Below are 19,880 nucleotides of genomic sequence, written 5' to 3' on the forward strand. Positions count from 1 at the left end.
TCTTATAGGTCTCAAACCAACCTTAGATTCGTCTAGCAAGTCTTTGGACACTAGATGCTCCAAGATATCCCTGTCTACACTGCTCTAGAATTGTGGCTGGGCAAGGAATGTTTGAGGTTGGCCAAAAGTTGGAGGTGTTGTCTGGGTCGTTATTTCATTCAGGGGTTTGCCCCACACTATGGTGATAGTCCCTCCTACCAAGTGAGGATTAATATATTATGTTACCCAAAAGAAGGGACACATATATCATTACTCAAACAACATGTTACCCTCAAACATTCAGAACCTTACTGACAGCCACTCAACCAATGTGGGCTGTGAGTACAAATAATTAATACCAATTACAAACTATTCACTAAAAAAACATATTTTAATTAATTTACTTATTCATCGCACAAGTATCAAAAAATGTTAAAAAACACATATACACCACATAAATGTATACAATGTTAAAAAGTAGTTTCTCCACCACACAGAATCAAGTATACATATGCTTGATATAGTCCGCAATAGCAACTTAATTTCTCCTGTTTTCTACTGCGTACAAAATAGCCCAATTTATATAAGTTTCAGTCCTTGATGTTGTTAATAACTGGACATTCTTCAGGGGCAGAAGTATGACTTGTGCTATCGTAGGCTTTTCTATTCTTTCCTCTACAATCCTGGTTCCTATAAATGAGGGTACATACAAAACAAACAACACATTACTACATGGGCATTTTCGGTTCTTTAACTCAACCTAGCCAACCCTAATCACCTATAGGGTACAACAACATATACCTTTCTTGATATACATGTGCAGAAAGAAACATGTAACACTGAATGTATTCAAGTTCATTAACAATTATAATTCTTGTTAGTCACCTTTCAAGTGGTATAGAGAGTTCCCCTATATCTGAATTCAGTCCTTAAATCGTTTTTCCAGTGTTTTTGTTTTTTTGTCATGTCCCAAGATACCTGGTAAATACACATGTTCCTCTTCACACCCAAAGAGAGCAAGCAAGAATAGGTATGAGGCTGTAATTCTCACCTCCGTCCACAGGATGGATTTTCTCACTTTCAGGGGAGCTTATTAAGTTTTTTAGGAGTACTTTTTAGAAGGCCGATACTGTATCCCAACCAATACGTGTGGATTACTAGATCTTTCCTCACCTACAGTTTTATTAAAGTACACAAAGCTTTGTCAGTATTCTTGCAAATCTGCACTACCTAAATATTAGCAGATATACCTTAGTACCCTTACCTTAATATAGGTCATCTGCATGAATTTAAGCAGGACCAAAAAACACCCACTCTTCCAGTAACGTGTACTGTAAAAGGGTCATCAACCGCTAAATAGGTCAAAAGGATTCCAATATCAGGTCTGCAAGATAGAACAAATGCCGGGGCTATGATAAACAAAAAACTCATCATTGTTTATCTCGGGAGTTACTTGTACTCGCAAAAGGAGTACCACAAAATGTCAACTATACTCCAACAAGGCTCTAATCCTTTGCTTACCTCTATGGGCATAACAGCATTCCCATAAAATTACTTCAGTCCATGGATATGTGCTCTTACCAAACCCCAATTGTATAGCCCTTAGGTACCCGCGGGAGATTCGTCTCGTCGCAGTTTAATGACGTCATTGCGTCCAACGTGATGCAATGATGTTGACTTACAACCCAAGTCTCTAGTCAATTGGCGTCCAGTACCTATGTATGAGGTCATGTCAAAAGACCCAAAACAAGAAACGCACCTTGGATCATTTTATTTAACATGAGATTGGGGCAGCAGTTCAATTAATGTTACCCATGCAGAGTACACCGTGACGCCCCATAGTGAATAACTTCATCGCTTACAACATGACGCGGTGACGTGGCGTCATATCTACACTCCGTAGTCCAAAACCACTGCGCTGCCACAATTTTGACAGAAAACCCCGGAAAAGGGAACCCATAACGCTAAATCCAGAAAATTAATTTAAGTCGCTATGGAAACATCCACAGATCTATAGTACCAGGTCACATAATTCCTCATGCTGGTAAACAACCAATGTACAGGCCTGCATCTCAATTTCCATGATTCGCTTTGTACAATAGACCATTGTTTTACTTCTTCATCCTTTTTGTCATAAATATCATGTACATTAATTAAATATAAATCAACGCATCCAACTAGGAACATCATGATGTTTACAATGTTTTCTTAAATCAACATTCTACTGGTTTTCCACCATCATCATCATCATCAGAGCCCCATGGGATATATCAGTATTACAAAGATAAATCCTGCACTGTCATAAACAGCTACAACAGAACTTCAGACTCTATTATGGAGTACCACAGTGTTCTGAAAATTCATGATTAATTACCTACATTGGTGCCCTAATTGATCATCACATGCTTTTAGGTTATCCTAGGGAATAACTATAGGAAGTGCAAGACTCTGCATCATGCCATTATAGAACCAGTGATTGTTTAAATTGATTTTCATTTGACATTATGCCACTCAATATTCTCATTCAGCCCTGTCACATGGCTGTTAGTCAAGAAAAGGAGTTTCAGTTCCAAATTAATTAATTTCCTATTGATTTCTTCCTGATTTTTCCATCTGATCTTCTTCAAAATGCACCACTCAAATTCAATAAAGGAATGGCCCTTCTCATCAAAATGTTTGACTAATCGGGCTTTGTCAGTATGATTTTTTTGACAGCTCTTATGTTCAATCATGCGTGTCTTGCATTTCCTATTGGTCTTCCCTATGTATAATAATGCACAGGGACATCTAATCATGTAAATTATATTATCTGTTAGACAATTAGTATGTTCTTTCATTGTCCAATCTGATTTTAAGCCCAAATTTACAGAAGTTATTTTACATGTTTGGGGGCACATGACACAATTACCACAAGGATGATATCCCGCTACCCTAGGTAAACCCCAGAGTGTACTTTGTCTTGTCCCAAAGTTGCCTGTTTTCTGAATGTCATTTTTCAAAGCCACTAACGGTTGAGCGATAGTCATGATTTTCTTCCAATTCCTATGAATGATGTTTTTTACTTTATAGGAAACATTGCTAAAAGTGTTCAGGAACACCAAGGGGCTATCCTGTTTATCTTTGTTTCTTTTTTCAAACAGGGCCTCACGATGGTTATTGAATGCTCGCTTGGCAGATTATTTCACGATTTTGGCTGGATACCCTCTATTTGTTAGTTTTTCAATAAATATATTGGCGCCTTCTTCATAGTCCATCTTAGTACTGCTATTGTGTTTTATACGCAGAAACGGCCCAAACGGTAAATTGTCACGTACATGCTTGGCATGATGACTCCCATAGAGAAGTAAAGCATTTCTGTTGGTAGTGTTCACAAAAGGTTCTACCAGCAGTTGGTTATCTTTATGGTAAATAGTCAAATCTAAATAGTTGAGCTCACTCACACTCATAGATGTTGTTAATTTCAGGTACCTATTTTGGTTCTTCAGCCATACAAGAAAGTTATTAGCCTCTTCCATTGACCCATGCCACACGACAAAGACATTGTCAATGTATCTTAGCCATTGTGTTATAGATGGTTTACAGGGATTGACCCCAGAATATAGCACTGTTTGTTCCACCATATCAACGTATAGGTTGTCTAGATTAGGTGCCATGGCTGCACCCATGGCAATTCCTTCCACCTGTACATAAAATTGCCCCAAAAATTGAAAAATGTTATTAGTCAGGGCTATTTCCGCACACCATACAATAAAAGCGTTGCTCACTGGATGATTATCTTCTCGTTGTAACAGCGTTTCTTCCACCACTTCCAAAGTGGCTCTTTGGGGAATATTGGTGTAAAGAGATTGAATATCTAAACACATCAAAACATCTCTAGTTGGATCAAGAGGCATTCCCTCAATTTTCACAATGGGGTCCCTGGTGTCCTGTACATAACTTTTCATTTTCTTAACAAATGGACGCAAAGAAAAGTCTACAAATTTAGACAAAGGTTCCAAAATGGAATTGACACCCCAAACTATAGGTCTACCTGGGGATTTTTCCTTGTTTTTATGTAGTTTCGGTAGGAGGTAAAAAATGGGGATTCTCGCTGTTTCCCTGGTCAAATAGTCCCCTTCCTGTTTGCTAATTAATTGCAGGTCTACTGCTTTGTCTACTTTCTCTCTTATATTCAAGATGAGGCCCGGACTAGGATCCTGATCAATTTTCTGATAACTGTTGTTGTCTGCTAGTAATCTGTGGCACTCATCTACATAATCTTTTTTGTTTAAAATGACGATGGCGCCACCCTTGTCTGCCTGTCGAATGACAATCTTGTCATTTTTTCCAAGGTCACGTAACAGAGTAACTTCTGCTTGACTCAGATTAGAGTTTTTAGACAAGCCTTGTCTTTCGAGTTTCTCTAAATCTCGTAAAACCTTTTTTCAAAGACCACAGATTCTGGAGAGTGAGTATGCTGAAGCGGTTGTCTGGGTCTCCAGCGGTATTTGTTTTATAAGTGGTTTGATGTAGGATGTTTGGAAAGCTTTGGTTCAACAGAACAGTTCATTAATTTGTGAATGTAGAAAGATAGTGCTTCCTTTTTTGTATCTCTTTATATATGTTCAGGGGCAGGGGTCAATTGGCGAGCTAGATTTGTTGTTACGTTTCACCAATTTCATTGTCTGGTTCAGATATTGATTTAAAGCTGTTCATCGAAGGTGTTGTAGGCTAAGTGTAATTGACCAAGGTTTGAATGTTGCTTCCAATTGCGTTCCTTATTGGAGTGTGAATGGCTTGTTGTATGTGTAGTCCTTTACTTCTGTGCTCTAGCACCTTGAAGCGTCTCATGTGCTCGATGGAATTACCAATGATGATCTCAAACCCAAATAACCGGACAGACTCAAACAATATGGCAAACTATGACTTTATTATTAGCATAAAGTCAAACAATATGGCAAACTGTAAAACCTGTTGAAAGGAGGGATTAGTTAAGGGAATATCTGTACCTATATATCATAGAAGTATTAGTAATATCACTGGATGCCCCTTATCTAGTAGGCATGCCTTGAACCACCTCTAAATGCGTATAATACAGATTATAGCAGAATAACAGCAGCGGGTTGGCCTGTGCAACATTGTATAGCATGTTGCTACATAGACTCTCTGATTGGTTGGCATTCACTCCCAACCTTTGGCTATCTTCTTGTTAGCAGCATGTAAGCAAAACGAAACTGGGTGTAGAGAGCAACATCAGACTACTACTCACTTGCCCAATTAGTCCATCGTCTCTCATCGGACAGGCCCCAAGCCAAAGGTTTTACTTTGTAGTTGACCTTGCAGCCTGTTCTCTGTTCTGGGACTTTCAAGGGAGTGTAGGCACACCATTATCTTCGTCTGGAGCTTAATGAATAGTCCTTGTTTTCGACTTCTGAGTCACAACTGAGGAGACCACTATGTTGTCCATTTCGTCCTTTTATTTACTGCTATTTGATTTATTTAAGCTGGGTGTCAATACTCCTCTTGGCCCCTGGAGACTTGCTCACTCCAGCTTGCATGGGTTTTTCAGATCTTTGATTGTCCAATACTTGGCTCTTGTTCTCTCCTTTGCTTAATCTAAGAGAAATATGTCTTACGTACATGTCTTATCCTTTTGACTCCTCTTGTGCCTTGTAATTGTTCCTTGATGTGGCATCCTTGATCCCAGGCCAATAGACTCCTCTTTATACCTCACACAAAGCTGTTCTTCCAGCATTCCCTGATTCTGCAGCCCTGGTCTGTCTCCATGGTAACTTGATTGGTTTCACCACGTGTCTGGCGTTCATCTTTTTTTCATGGCCGTTTTAGCTATGTTATATTTTCTTCTGCAGCAAGCTTCTATATGTCTCAGCTACTTTGCATTTCTGTGCATGTACATTCACACTATCTCTCCTCACTTATTTCTTGTGTGCATATGATTTCTTCATCTTCGATTACATGTTTCTCTTATCACTTGCAGTTACATCCTTATCCTTTAAGTATTTGCATATCGTTTCAGTTTGTCTTTGTGTTTTCCCCTCATGATGTCACTCTGCTCTTGTCAGATCTCACTTACAGCTCTTCGATGTCCAACGGTGTGTGCAGACATCCTGCCACACTTTTAGCGTGGGGGCACATTCGATACGGTTGTCTGAGTGCATATCTTCTCTCATACACTCAATGCGCTATTGGGACCATACCTGGTGTCCCACATAGGGCTCTTCTCCTGCTGTTCCAGTATGATGGAGGTGAGGGGGCGGGAGCTAGGGATGACGTATCCACCTGCTCCTCTTCACTTCTGAAATGGTTGGTGACATCTTCACATAGTTTATGGGTAGATGAAGGTACTTTGCTGTAGGAAGCAGGGCTTGAGTAAAGTTTTCTTCTCTGCATGGGGGGCACTTTTGAATCCTTCATAATAGTAATGCTTATTTGCTTTAAGGATTTCTGCTTTGTAGTGGCAGTAGGCAATCTTTCCTTGTGGGTTGAAGTTTTTTTTTAAGTATTTGATTTATTTTTTCAGCGTTCGTATGTGGAGTGTGAACAATCGGGTCAAAGTGATTTTTTCTGAAAGGGTGATGCGCTTTAGTGGGTGGTGCGCTTTAGTGGGTGATGTGCTTTAGTGGGTGATGCGCTTTAGTGGGTGATGCGCTTTAGTGGGTGGTGCGCTTTAGTGGGTGATGTGCTTTAGTGGGTGATGCGCTTTAGTGGGTGATGTGCTTTAGTGGGTGGTGGGATTTAGTGTTGATGGGCTTTAGTGGGTGATGCACTTTAGTGGGTGATGCGCTTTAGTGGGTGGTGGGCTTTAGTGGGTGATGTGCTTTAGTGGGTGATGCGCTTTAGTGGGTGATGCGCTTTAGTGGGTGATGCGCTTTAGTGGGTGATGTGCTTTAGTGGGTGATGCGCTTTAGTGGGTGATGTGCTTTAATGGGTGATGCACTTTAGTGGGTGATGCGCTTTAGTGGGTGGTGCGCTTTAGTGGGTGATGTGCTTTAGTGGGTGATGCGCTTTAGTGGGTGATGCGCTTTAGTGGGTGGTGCGCTTTAGTGGGTGATGTGCTTTAGTGGGTGATGCGCTTTAGTGGGTGATGCGCTTTAGTGGGTGATGTGCTTTAGTGGGTGATGCGCTTTAGTGGGTGATGTGCTTTAATGGGTGATGCACTTTAGTGGGTGATGCACTTTAGTGGGTGATGCGCTTTAGTGGGTGATGTGCTTTAGTGGGTGATGTGCTTTAGTGGGTGATGCACTTTAGTGGGTGATGCGCTTTAGTGGGTGATGTGCTTTAGTGGGTGATGTGCTTTAGTGGGTGATGCACTTTAGTGGGTGATGCGCTTTAGTGGGCGGTGCGCTTTAGTGGGTGATGCGCTTTAGTGGGTGATGCGCTCTAGTGGGTGATGCGCTTTAGTGGGCGGTGCGCTTTAGTGGGTGATGCGCTTTAGTGGGTGATGCGCTTTAGTGGGTGATGCGCTTTAGTGGGTGATGTGCTTTAATGGGTGATGCGCTTTAGTGGGTGATGCGCTTTAGTGGGTGATGTGCTTTAGTGGGTGATGCGCTTTAGTGGGTGATGCGCTTTAGTGGGTGATGTGCTTTAGTGGGTGGTGGGATTTAGTGTTGATGGGCTTTAGTGGGTGATGCACTTTAGTGGGTGATGCGCTTTAGTGGGTGGTGGGCTTTAGTGGGTGATGTGCTTTAGTGGGTGATGCGCTTTAGTGGGTGATGCGCTTTAGTGGGTGATGTGCTTTAGTGGGTGATGCGCTTTAGTGGGTGATGTGCTTTAATGGGTGATGCACTTTAGTGGGTGATGCGCTTTAGTGGGTGGTGCGCTTTAGTGGGTGATGTGCTTTAGTGGGTGATGCGCTTTAGTGGGTGATGCGCTTTAGTGGGTGGTGCGCTTTAGTGGGTGATGTGCTTTAGTGGGTGATGCGCTTTAGTGGGTGATGCGCTTTAGTGGGTGATGTGCTTTAGTGGGTGATGCGCTTTAGTGGGTGATGTGCTTTAATGGGTGATGCACTTTAGTGGGTGATGCACTTTAGTGGGTGATGCGCTTTAGTGGGTGATGTGCTTTAGTGGGTGATGCACTTTAGTGGGTGATGCGCTTTAGTGGGTGATGTGCTTTAGTGGGTGATGTGCTTTAGTGGGTGATGCACTTTAGTGGGTGATGCGCTTTAGTGGGCGGTGCGCTTTAGTGGGTGATGCGCTTTAGTGGGTGATGCGCTCTAGTGGGTGATGCGCTTTAGTGGGCGGTGCGCTTTAGTGGGTGATGCGCTTTAGTGGGTGATGCGCTTTAGTGGGTGATGCGCTTTAGTGGGTGATGCGCTTTAGTGGGTGATGTGCTTTAATGGGTGATGCGCTTTAGTGGGTGATGCGCTTTAGTGGGTGATGTGCTTTAGTGGGTGATGCGCTTTAGTGGGTGATGCGCTTTAGTGGGTGGTGGGATTTAGTGTTGATGGGCTTTAGTGGGTGATGCGCTTTAGTGGGTGATGCGCTTTAGTGGGTGGTGGGCTTTAGTGGGTGATGCGCTTTAGTGGGTGATGCGCTTTAGTGGGTGGTGGGCTTTAGTGGGTGATGCGCTTTAGTGGGTGATGCGCTTTAGTGGGTGATGCACTTTAGTGGGTGATGCGCTCTAGTGGGTGATGCGCTTTAGTGGGTGATGTGCTTTAGTGGGTGATGCGCTTTAGTGGGTGATGCGCTTTAGTGGGTGATATGCTTTAATGGGTGATGCGCTTTAGTGGGTGGTGCGCTTTAGTGGGTGATGCGCTTTAGTGGGTGATGCGCTTTAGTGGGTGATGCGCTTTAGTGGGTGATGCGCTTTAGTGGGTGATGTGCTTTAGTGGGTGATGCGCTTTAGTGGGTGATGTGCTTTAATGGGTGATGCACTTTAGTGGGTGATGCACTTTAGTGGGTGATGCGCTTTAGTGGGTGATGTGCTTTAGTGGGTGATGTGCTTTAGTGGGTGATGCACTTTAGTGGGTGATGCGCTTTAGTGGGTGATGTGCTTTAGTGGGTGATGTGCTTTAGTGGGTGATGCGCTTTAGTGGGTGATGTGCTTTAGTGGGTGATGTGCTTTAGTGGGTGATGCACTTTAGTGGGTGATGCGCTTTAGTGGGCGGTGCGCTTTAGTGGGTGATGCGCTTTAGTGGGTGATGCGCTCTAGTGGGTGATGCGCTTTAGTGGGTGATGTGCTTTAATGGGTGATGCACTTTAGTGGGTGATGCGCTTTAGTGGGTGATGTGCTTTAGTGGGTGATGCGCTTTAGTGGGTGATGCGCTTTAGTGGGTGATGTGCTTTAGTGGGTGGTGGGATTTAGTGTTGATGGGCTTTAGTGGGTGATGCACTTTAGTGGGTGATGCGCTTTAGTGGGTGGTGGGCTTTAGTGGGTGATGCGCTTTAGTGGGTGATGCGCTTTAGTGGGTGATGCACTTTAGTGGGTGATGTGCTTTAGTGGGTGGTGGGATTTAGTGTTGATGGGCTTTAGTGGGTGATGCACTTTAGTGGGTGATGCGCTTTAGTGGGTGGTGGGCTTTAGTGGGTGATGCGCTTTAGTGGGCGGTGCGCTTTAGTGGGTGATGCGCTTTAGTGGGTGATGCGCTCTAGTGGGTGATGCGCTTTAGTGGGTGATGTGCTTTAATGGGTGATGCACTTTAGTGGGTGATGCGCTTTAGTGGGTGATGTGCTTTAGTGGGTGGTGGGATTTAGTGTTGATGGGCTTTAGTGGTTGATGCACTTTAGTGGGTGATGCGCTTTAGTGGGTGGTGGGCTTTAGTGGGTGATGCGCTTTAGTGGGTGATGCGCTTTAGTGGGTGATGCACTTTAGTGGGTGATGTGCTTTAGTGGGTGGTGGGATTTAGTGTTGATGGGCTTTAGTGGGTGATGCACTTTAGTGGGTGATGCGCTTTAGTGGGTGGTGGGCTTTAGTGGGTGATGCGCTTTAGTGGGCGGTGCGCTTTAGTGGGTGATGCGCTTTAGTGGGTGATGCGCTCTAGTGGGTGATGCGCTTTAGTGGGTGATGTGCTTTAATGGGTGATGCACTTTAGTGGGTGATGCGCTTTAGTGGGTGATGTGCTTTAGTGGGTGATGCGCTTTAGTGGGTGATGCACTTTAGTGGGTGATGTGCTTTAGTGGGTGGTGGGATTTAGTGTTGATGGGCTTTAGTGGGTGATGCACTTTAGTGGGTGATGCGCTTTAGTGGGTGGTGGGCTTTAGTGGGTGATGCGCTTTAGTGGGCGGTGGGCTTTAGTGGGTGATGCACTTTAGTGGGTGATGTGCTTTAGTGGGTGGTGGGATTTAGTGTTGATGGGCTTTAGTGGGTGATGCACTTTAGTGGGTGATGCGCTTTAGTTGGTGGTGGGCTTTAGTGAGTGATGCACTTTAGTGGGTGATGCGCTTTAGTGGGTGGTGGGCTTTAGTGGGTGATGCGCTTTAGTGGGTGATGCGCTTTAGTGGGTGATGCACTTTAGTGGGTGATGTGCTTTAGTGGGTGGTGGGATTTAGTGTTGATGGGCTTTAGTGGGTGATGCACTTTAGTGGGTGATGCGCTTTAGTGGGTGGTGGGCTTTAGTGGGTGATGCGCTTTAGTGGGTGATGCGCTTTAGTGGGTGATGCACTTTAGTGGGTGATGTGCTTTAGTGGGTGGTGGGATTTAGTGTTGATGGGCTTTAGTGGGTGATGCACTTTAGTGGGTGATGCGCTTTAGTGGGTGGTGGGCTTTAGTGGGTGATGCGCTTTAGTGGGCGGTGCGCTTTAGTGGGTGATGCGCTTTAGTGGGTGATGCGCTCTAGTGGGTGATGCGCTTTAGTGGGTGATGTGCTTTAATGGGTGATGCACTTTAGTGGGTGATGCGCTTTAGTGGGTGATGTGCTTTAGTGGGTGATGCGCTTTAGTGGGTGATGCGCTTTAGTGGGTGATGTGCTTTAGTGGGTGGTGGGATTTAGTGTTGATGGGCTTTAGTGGGTGATGCACTTTAGTGGGTGATGCGCTTTAGTGGGTGGTGGGCTTTAGTGGGTGATGCGCTTTAGTGGGTGATGCGCTTTAGTGGGTGATGCACTTTAGTGGGTGATGCGCTCTAGTGGGTGATGCACTTTAGTGGGTGATGCGCTTTAGTGGGTGGTGGGCTTTAGTGGGTGATGCGCTTTAGTGGGTGATGCGCTTTAGTGGGTGATGCACTTTAGTGGGTGATGCACTTTAGTGGGTGATGTGCTTTAGTGGGTGGTGGGATTTAGTGTTGATGGGCTTTAGTGTTGATGGGCTTTAGTGGGTGATGCGCTTTAGTGGGTGATGCGCTTTAGTGGGTGATGCACTTTAGTGGGTGATGTGCTTTATTGGGTGGTGGGCTTTAGTGTTGATGCACTTTAGTGGGGTGAAGGTGCTTTTGGATATCCAGTTTTCTAGAGTCCTTAAAATTCATTCTGGTATTAAGAGTTCTGGTTAGTGGGGTTTGGCTTGGTCTCTTCCATAAAACGTTCAAGTGCCTCAATGTTTAGAGTTTTCCAGCTTCTCCTGGTGGTGGTGGTTTATCCTTTCTGAGTTGGAAGTTGACGTACACACATGCTAATAGTAAAAGGAGTCATTAGATGGTTGCTCCTTAGTATTTGATGATGGGTGGATGGGTGGAGAGGTGGTTATTAGGTCTTCTTCACAAAAGATTGCATTTAGGATGTGGACTGCAGTGTGGCTTGCTCCTTTGACCATTCGTTTGCGGTGAAAGCTGACCACGTAGGAGCTCAAGCTTTTGGGCGCTGACTCTGAGGTCTCTGAGGACCTGTGGAGGCTTCTACTGCATCGCTAGTTTAGCAATTATGTCTGCAATGTGTTCTGTAAAAGTTGGGTTGTATGATAGAGGTCTGTAACAAAACTAACAAGTATTTTGATTAGGACTATTAAAATGCTCATCTCAGAAGCGAACTGTGCCTCGATTGGTAGAGCCATTACTCTCTCACGAATTGATCATTGAAACTCCCTGTTCATCGGGGCGAAGAAAAATTGCATTCAGCGTCTGCAAACGCTCCAAAATGACGTGGTTCAGATCATTAAGGGCATCCCTAGACGAGAACACATTTCCGCAGGGAGGGAATCCCTTCATTGGTTGCCCATTGTGGCCCACGTCCATTTTAAAATGGCCACTCTGGCACATAAATGCCTTTATGGTAGTGCCCCAATCTATTTAAAGTCCTGTAGGTTTTTCTATGCCCCCAACCGGGCCTTAAGAGCAGCCATTTTGGGAACAATCAAATCGCTCAGGTTCAAAAAGGCCGAGAGTTTGGTAGAGCCTTCCCTACGAGGGCTGCACAGATGTGGAAAGCGATCCAATGCCCTTTCCGAATGGAAAACAATGTTAATATATTCTGTGCTCAAGTGAAAACACTACTGTTCAAACAAGTTATTAAGCCTTAACCAGGAAAGTATGGGAAGTCCCATACTTCATATGTTTTGTTCTGTCTATTTAGTGTCCTCCTAGTGTTTTTGTTGGCGCCCTGATTCCCGAGGGTTCCCGGCACGATACACATAAATAAATAAATAAAGTAAAACCAATCAAATCATCGCACTGACAGGCACTTGTCTATTTCTCAGTGGAGTAAGGTTGATGAAAATGTTGAGGGGGACATGACATCTAAATGAAAGGGGCCCCTGCCGAATGAGTGGGACAAAATGGTGTGCCGCAAAGGTTGGGGGTGACAAACATCCTTGTCCCCCCTCTAAATGTACACCCATGCTATTTCTTGCATCTGTGAAGGATCCAGCAATGGGCATCACAATATTTTGCATGACGTTACCTACTACGTTTCCCAACTAGGGCATGGCAGGGTTGGTCAGGGGCTCCTGACCATGATGCCCACTACCCCAGCATCACGCTGTGGGTGGTGGTACACAGCCCCCTTGAACACCTCAATGGTCACCCCAAGGAACAGGTAGGGAACGTCATGACATATTACCCCCATTCCTTGCAGCTCCCCAATGACAGGTCAGTGGGGAAATGGCTTACATTATCATGTCAGCCTTTTAAGTGGCCCTCTCGATGTATCACCATCAAGGTATAAGTGTGGAGAGAAAGGAGTCACCTTATCACCTGGGGACAGGGGTCCTTACTTCTAGGTAACCTGGGCAGAAGCATGATCTGTGCCTGGAGTAAACGTCTGATCCGTCAAGTAGTACCTAAGGGCATCGGAAGCCCCCTTACTCCCCAGACACTCTCATTCTATCTGGGTGCAGACCTTCTCCCAGGCAAGGAGCTTCCTGCTAATCGAATGATTGGCTGCTCGATGCCATTGCGCACCTGTGACCGGATGGACCCGAGACCTATCCTAGATTCATTGGTATGCAGGATAAATGATCTGCCATAATAAGCAGAGGTAGAATACTAAGGGTGTCTACAACGGCCTGAAAATCGCTTCTGTACTGTCGCTCTATTCAATATGGTTGGACTAGGATCCATTAAGTTGGGCTGTAATGGATCCGCCCAGAGTTGAGAAATGTGGGATGAATCATCTGCGCTATTTGTGATGAACCAGGAATGAGAAACAGGCACAGAAGGCTCATGGTGATTGGCATGAACCTTTATTAATGCCCACTGCCCATAATGTAGGAGGTATTTCCCTATATCAACCAAACTTAAGGGTTTGTCAAGTGTCAAGATGTCCAAAGCAAAAATGTCCTGTGTCTGAAATTCTATCCCCACCCTCACATTCTAAACAAACTCTAAGGTGTTAAGGATACTGTCTTTGGCTTTGAAGGTGCACACATTTTCAAGTTCCAGAAAAGGTACAACTCCAATAACAGTTCCAAATAGACAATGTTCACAGTTCCAGAGGGAATGACTCCCTTCCCCGGGATTCACTCCACAAAACAAAAGTTCAAAGAATAACCAAGTTCTTTATAGCCCAAGAGGATAACTCCCTTCTCTTGTGTTGCAGTTCACTACAGGGGAAATTACTCCCATCCCCATGCCTTTTTCTACATTCAATACCATTAAAATCCTAAGGTTATGGGTATTCCCTAGGATTCCCTTTTGAAGATACCACAACTTGGGTGCGGGTCCCAGACTCGCAAAACACCTGATATACTTCCTTGCCAGGTTCTCTTGTACAGTTCCTTTAAACAATTTGGGTTTGAGTCCCATACTCGCAAAACACCCGGTATGCTCTCCTATCAGGTTCTCTTGTACAGTTCCTTTACACAATTTGGGTGCCGGTCCCAGACTCCCAAAACACCCGATATACTTCCTTGCCAGGTTCTCTTGTACAGTTTCTTTAAATAATCTGGGTTTGAGTCCCATACTCGCAAAACACCTGGTATGCTCTCCTATCAGGTTCTCTTGTACAGTTCCTTTACACAATTTGGGTGCGGGTCCCACGCTCACAAAAAACCTGGTATATTCTCCTGCCAGGTTCTCTTGTACAATTCCTTATGGGTGCAAATCCCAGATTCGCAATTTGCCTGGTATACTCTCCTGCCAGGACTTTATGTTGCAATCTATCTTTCTCATTCAGTACAAGGGGGCATGGATCTTCCCAAGTTACTTTATGGCAAAGTACTGTGACGATGAAGATGACACGGGTTCCAATGAGGATTACTCTCTTCCCCACTCCTGGCAACCAATTCACTCTTTCAGGTTCCCTCAGCATCGGTTTTGGCATCCCCTTCCCCTCTCTGGGTTCACTGGACAAAATATGCGTTCTCACACTCCACATGTACATACTAGGGGACTTGCCTCAGTATTTGCTGGACTCGAGCAGCTTACCCAATCAGCGGCATTGGAACATTCTCAGTCCTTGCCTCGGAACAAAGCCTGTCCTGGCTTGGAGTTCCCACCGTGACTTTATTCTTCCTCGTCAGGGAACTCCACGAGCAATCAGCACCATTTCACTACCCGCCGCTCTGGAGCTCGCCTTTGCACCTCGCTTCTCGCCAGCAGTGCTCTGCGGCCATGACTCTCGGTTCTGTCTGCTTCCTGGTCTGCCCAACCAGCCAGGAGTGCTTGGGCCAGCTTCTTCTCTTGCCGCCTCCACTTGCCTGCTTTGGGGTTTTCTCCCAGATTGGGACACCGTCTGTACCGCACCACAACGTAGTCTCCCGTCGGTCTTCAAGGTGATGCTTGGAAAAGGAAGCTGTCTCCATCTTTCAGGGGATCTCTCTCTCAGGTGGCGGCTCATTTAAACTCCCACCTCCAGGCTGAAAAGTGTATTGGGCCAATCACATTCTGCACAATACTAGATTATGCACTGTCTCTGTCAGCAGATTTTACAGGTTGTTGAAGGGGTTTATCACAATATTCTTGTTCGTTTGTTTATTTTATTTCTATAGCACACCGAATCTGGGGGTATCTGGGCGCATTAGCACACATTACAGTGTTGCCATGAAGGCCTGGGGAATGGAGGGGATATCCCTAAAAGGAAAGGGGGGTTATCATGTCTCATCTGAACATGCCTGTCCATCCCTCTGAGGTTCGCCTCCCCTTGTTATCCGCCCTCCCATAGCCGCCCCTAGGGCCAGGATCAGGTAGCAGCTGCCGTCCCCTGGCCACACGAGGAGAGGCTACATCCTGGAAAGAAGTGATGACATCATCAGATTCAGCACATATTCGATGAACCAAAGAAGGCTCAGAGTTCCCTTTTGGTTTTTGATGGTAGAAACTTCTTAGAACTTTCATCTTGCAGCTGCATGGTACTGTTGCCAGATTTGAAGCTAAAGTCTTTCACTGTGGTTAAGGCAAGGTGACATTTCTCTGGGTTGGCTTTTCGCCCATCTTTTCTGAGGTTTTGTGTTGTGTCAGGATAATTGGAGAAATGCATGATTTCATTAACTAAGCTACTCTTTATAGTAAATACAAAAAGATAACAAAGAAAATGTATATGTGCTGTTGCCTTATTTACTAACGGCAAGGGAGGCCCGGTATCACAAGTGTGACACTGACACAAAAAGTACAATTTGTAAAACCTTTATTGACATTTTCACTGGGGTTGGAGAAACTCCTGAGTTGCCCTATAGCTAGGATGGGAGTTTTCTCAACCATCAAATAATAAATAAAACAGTCCTAGTTGAGTCTGTCAAATCAAAATGGCCTAATACTAACAAAACCTAATGCCTGCCCTGTCTCTTGTACAAAAAGCGTGTAAAGGAGAATATGCATGCAAAGGAAAGTCAGTGTTCAACTATAAAGAATAAAAGTGGCTGAGTCCGCTCTCCTCCCCATGTTAGACAGCACAGAGTAAGGTGGTCCCCGTAGGCAGGATGACACACTCTGGCTAAGGTTCTTAACACAAAGACAGTTCAAAACGTGGATTGAGGTCTGCCTGGTCTTCCACGTTAAAGTCTCTCTTTCCAGCTATCAAAACACAGTTGAACAAAAAGTTCATGCCGGTTCCCTTCTGTCGGGCTCAGACCTCTCAAAGCAAAAGTTCATGCCGGTCCCCTTCTGTCGGGCTCAGACCTCTCAAAGCAAAAGTTCATGTCGGTCCCCCTCTGTCGGGCTCAGACCTCTCAAAGCATAACATTTGCAGAGGTTGCCTTCCCCAAGCTTAACTCACGTCCTTTAGGGATTCCCTTCCCCTAACTTATCCCACTTCCGGTCTCCCTCAGTCGTGCTCTGACCTTTTCTTTGATGTCAAAGACTTTTGAATGTCTGTCGCTTTTTACTATAGACCTGCGCAGGACTACTTCGACTTACCCTTTTAATTGACACTCTTGTATTATTTGTCCCAGTGTCTCTTGTTCTGAGTAGTTCCATGTCGTAAGAACAAAAGTTCAACGTTAACCTCTTTGCGTCCCCCCTTTACCCCAGGGTTAACTTTGATCGCTTCACTTTTTATAGTTCATTCACTTTATCAAACAAAAATATTTCACCTTTCACCGAGACTTTCAAGTGAGCTACTTCCTTTCGCCGGACTAATCCACTACTCAGTATCACTGGTTTCAAAGCTGTCAGTAATTGAAAGTTAATCACAGGTCTGCCTTCCTTCACGTCTCATCCACACGCGTGCAGCCTTCAATTGTGCGATACATTGTTGCAACTTCAGTCGTTCCTTAACACACATCAGTCTTTCATGTTGCTTGCCAACTCACCGGCTGTGTGCATTTCTTTCTTGTCTTTGCAGATTTTAATTCACGAGTCAAGGTTAACACCAGAGGTTTGGCCTTGCTTCCTCATCTCTGCCGTTCTCCAGGGAGGGTCGCTGTTGTCCTTGACACACAATGCAGTCTTCTTGTGTGGGGTTGGGCCTTCCCCACATGTCTTTAACAGCCTTTTGGAGGCAATGTCTTTCTGCGGGGAACTCCTGGGGTTCTGTACCCTTTTCTCTCGTCCCTCAGTCCGTTGCTCGGCTCCAGTAGGTTCACCATATCGCTGGATGTTCTGCTGTTGCTCGTATTCCACCCTGCTCAGAGTGTGGCTCTATGTTCCGTCTTTTATCCGTGTGAGGGGAGCTAACTAGTATCATACGTATGCACTTAAATTCAAGTGCCTCACTCTGCCTGAGCTGATTAGCGGAACATGTCTGATGAGATATGTAAGGGTCAGCCTCTTTACTCTCAGTCGCCCTCTTCCTCGGCCCAGTGTTTGTGTAGAAAGGGGGGAGTTGGGACAGTAGAGAATCCTATAAAATAGGATTGGTCATAGGTTCAGGAAGGGGTGGAATACAGCGTTTCACAATCGGTTTCCCCACCCCCACTTCCTGAATACCCTTCACCTAGGTGATCCTCCCGCACTGGTCCACCCCAGGGTCTGGATCCAAAGGCGATGGCCGTGCCCTGGCCACCTGAGAGAGAGATCGCCGGGACAAGTAGGGCAGACACCCTGTGGTTTCTCACAGTTTGTAAACAAAAACAGCATGAATAAATTTGTGCAACGTAGCAGGCAGCATAGAATGTGTCATACAATTTCTGTATCATGTTTTTGAATGTTCAATTTACTTTTAGTTCAACTGAGAAAGTTTTGGAACTGCAAGTCCATTCATTCCCTATTAGACTTAGGAAATGTCTGTTTGTTCCGAGTGTTATTTAATCCATTGATTCTTTATCCTTGACCTTGGTAGCTGATCTGGTCAGCAAGCACAGAATTTCTTCTCTTGCTTCCCTGTCACTGGGTGCCGGAGGGGTCGTGGTCTCTCCTTTGTAGAGCTTCACGTCATTCAAGTGCTGCTAGGCTCACCTCTCTTGTAATTTCACTGCAGTAGGGGTGGCCTCCTCTACTAGGTAAGGTCCCTCAAAATGGGGTTTGTTCCAAGTTCTAACAAAATTCTTAATGAGTACTTGGGTATAAACTAGGCTGCTTCAGTGAGTCTATAAAATCAGTTGGTTGGTTGTCTTCTTCAATCTTCTTCAACCCTCCGATTGTGGATCTGTTGAGAAATAAAAGCAACACTAGCGGTTAAATAATCATGCATCTCATCACCCAATGTTTTTGCTACACTGGGGACATCAGTTTTTACTCAAGAGGGATGTGCAAGAGGGATTCTCATGCGGAGTCCAGTCACCAACTCATGAGGAGTTTGATGATGATCCAAGCCAGCCTGGTTTCTCAGTGCAAATAGAGCAAGGGGTAGGCAATGTAGCTGCCCCTACTTTAGAGTCATTTTGTGTTTGATTATTTTCGCTTTGAGAAGCCTGTTTAGCCTCTTACAGACACCATTCATCTGTGGGTGATAAGCTGAGGAAACGTATGTTTTATACCTAATAAAAGGACTATCTTTTCAAACAACTTGTTTCCAAAATGCGGGCCATTATAAAACCACAGGACCTTGCACACACCCCCTTCTAGGAAACCCCTCACGGATGAGAAACTTAGCAGCGCATGTGAAATTGGGGTGCCTGCATGGACCTGCCTCAATCCATCTGAAAAAGGGACATACTTCTACCAGCATGTACCTATATCCATTGCGTACCTGACGCGTATCCACATAATCTATATGTAGATGCTGAAATGGACCTTTGGGCCTAGGAATTTTTCACGCTCACCTGATTCCCACGGAGGCGCGGGTCTGGCTTCGAGTGCTGATGCTTCTTCAATGGTGAAGCGCAGGACTCTGTTGATGGACAGGAAGGGCCCCTCTACTCTGGCTTTTCTGGCTCGCAGGAATATTCCCCTGTGCGTGAAAAGGGAGTATTACCTACTGACGGAATAATGCTCAAGCCTCCCACTCCCTTCCAACCCTCCACGATTCCCTTCCACGATTCCCCGTGAAGTCTCACCTTAGGGTCTGGAAGGATGAGTTCTCCATCCTGCTTCTGATGCAGGGGCGCGTTGAAACCCAGTTACTTCACTGGATTGAGGTTTGATGGGAGTTCAAAATAAGCTTGACTATTCAGGTGAGGCGCTGTAAGAGTTCTGTTGCAAGTTCAAAAGTTCAAGCTTAATATTAATGTTCATTGTCTTTTTGCAGCAAGCGCTAACGCTTATGTCTTTTTCCCCTTAGGGGCCGGGGTTCGGGATGCCGGAGATATGGCGCCGACCCGAAGTGAAACGTGCAGTTCCAGTAAATGACAGGTAAATTCTGGATGAGCGTTCAGGTAATGTCTTTGCATTCGCTCATTCAATGTCCTTGTCTTTTTCCCCCATAGGGTCCGGGGTCCGGAATGCCAGGAAGCGGCAGGACCCGAAATGAAATGGGAATAACCCAACAGGTAAGGCTTAGAAGGAAACTGAGCCTTTCCTATTCCCTTCCTTCTCTCAACTTGTTTTCTTGTCTTTTTCTCTCTAGGCTCTGAGAAGTGGGTGCGGATCCGGATGATCGCTGCTGAAGATGGAGGCGCCCAGGAAAGGTGAGTGAAATGCAGCGCTGCAGCGATCGAAGCGAAATGCTTTTAAAATGATGTCTTCCCTTTCAGGATCGTCGGTGTGATGTCTCTGTGATGCAGCTTTAGCAGGTAAGGTCTTCTTTCTCCCCAATTCTCTCTTATCTCCCTTTGCAGGCGACC

This window comes from Ambystoma mexicanum, chromosome 11 (assembly GCF_040938575.1).
Source record: "Ambystoma mexicanum isolate Mex_15411 chromosome 11, UKY_AmexF1_1, whole genome shotgun sequence".
Classification (NCBI taxonomy): domain Eukaryota; kingdom Metazoa; phylum Chordata; class Amphibia; order Caudata; family Ambystomatidae; genus Ambystoma; species Ambystoma mexicanum.